Raw genomic sequence first — 2,071 nt, 5'->3', positions numbered from 1 at the left:
GCACATGACAGCCCGCTTGGAGTTTGCGAAAAAGCCACCTAAAGACTCTCAAACCATGAGAAACAAGATTATCTGGTCTGATGAAACCAAGATTGAACTCTATGGCCTGAATGCCAAGCGTCACGTCTGGAGAAAACCAGGCACCACTCATCACTTGGTCAAAACCATCCCTACGGTGAAGCATGGTGGTGGCAGCATCATGCTGTGGGAAGGATCAAGAGAAAGATGAATGGAGAAAAGTGCAAAGAGATCCTTTATGAAAACCTGCTCCAGAGCGCTCAGGACCTCAGACTGGGGCGAAGGCTTTAAGCCCACAGCCAAGACAATGCAGGAGTGGCTTTGGGACAAGTCTCGGTATGTCCTTGGGTGGCCCGGCTAGAGCCCGGACTTGAACTCAATATAACATCTGTGAAAAGACCTGAAAATAGCTGTGCAGCGACGCTCCCTAACCAACCTGACAGAGCTTGAGAAGATCTACAGAGAAGAATGGGAGAAACTACCGTTCTACCAAGCTTGTAGCGTCATACCCAAGAAGACTCGAGGCTGTAATTACTGGCAAAGGTGCTTCAACAAAGTACTGAGTAAAGGGTATGAATACTTATTTAAATGTTATATTTCGTTTTTTATTTTTAATACATTTGCAAACATTTAAAAAAACAGTTTTGGCTTTGTCATTATGGGGTATTGTGTGTAGATTAATGAGGGGGAAAAAAACCCCATTTAATCAATTTTAGAATAAGGCTGTAACGTAACAAAATGTAGAAAAAGTGAAGGGGTCTGAATACTTCCGAATGCACTGTATGTGGGTGTTTCGTACCATCATGGGTCTTTTTGGGAAAAGCCTGTCAGAAGCTGTAACATCTGCTTCCAACTCACACTCGTAAACATGTAGATCCCCCTGAATGTGGAATTCTACCTGCCTCCTCCTGTGGTCCTTTACAAATAAACACCTGCTGCACCCTGTGCTTGAAACCAGCTCCCTGTCTCCCCTCGTATTCATTACAGAAGCGTCCTTCACAATAATGTCTCTTTATACCACTGAGCTCTACCCAACAGTAGTTTGGTGAGTGATCAATAAACTACTATATCACATTTGTTCACTTAATGTAGTCCTGTGGTGTATTCAGTGAGGTGAAACGTCATTCACAATGTTGCAGATAGAAATTTAACAAGACAATCAACTCTGTTCTAAAGAATATATTTATATCTGAATGTTTTGTAACGTTGTTTGTTGCCCTCCTGAAACGGACCCCTTTTGGGTTATGACGTTCACAGAAACAGAGACCTAATATCGGGACTTGTTCATTGGGTTGCTCTTTATAGTGGCCTTTTTATACACATATTGTTGACAAGAAGTTTCAAAGTACGTCATGCTGCTACATAATAATGTGTTTTTTTTCTCACAGATCTCTCCTCTTGCACCTTAAATAACTTGTTAGTTTGGTCCCTCATGCAGAGCGGCGTTGACTACATCTTGTTTGTGGGTCGACTGGGCGTGTCCATCGCTCCCTCTCGTCGCACTATTGGACAATATTTGGGAGGTCCTTCCTGCTGTAATATATAGCTTGGTGATTGTTGGTACCAGACTAGGTGCTTTGCTCCTCCCAAAAACACTCAATGTTCGCCTGCCAGAGTTCATAGAGGACATAAGGTCACCAAATATAGGAGGAATTGTATTTGCTAACACTGTATAATATAGCCTCCAGCTATATTATTGATTGATTGATTGATGATTTTATTATGATTTATTGATTGATGATTTTACAGCCCATACGGGCTTATAAGACAATGTTCATCAAGTACTTAAATTGTACATTTATGATGCAGTTATATGATGCATTGTAAGACTTGTCGTGAGCCTGGTTACAAGACATTATAAAGGCTCATACATGCTTATAGCAAGATATAAAAAAAATTGACCAAGATGCTTTAAATAAAGGTATTTAATCCAGTATTTCATCAGTATTCATAATTGGACGAAAGGCCATCTAACATCTAATTGCAACTTTTCTCCTTTGCAGAGCGGAACTGGATGGAGAGAGTGCCATTCCACTGAATCACTTCTGATGAA

This window comes from Salmo salar, chromosome ssa18 (assembly GCF_905237065.1).
Source record: "Salmo salar chromosome ssa18, Ssal_v3.1, whole genome shotgun sequence".
Lineage (NCBI taxonomy): Eukaryota > Metazoa > Chordata > Actinopteri > Salmoniformes > Salmonidae > Salmo > Salmo salar.
The sequence above is the reverse complement of the archived record's forward strand: the minus strand, read 5'-3'. Positions refer to the sequence as shown.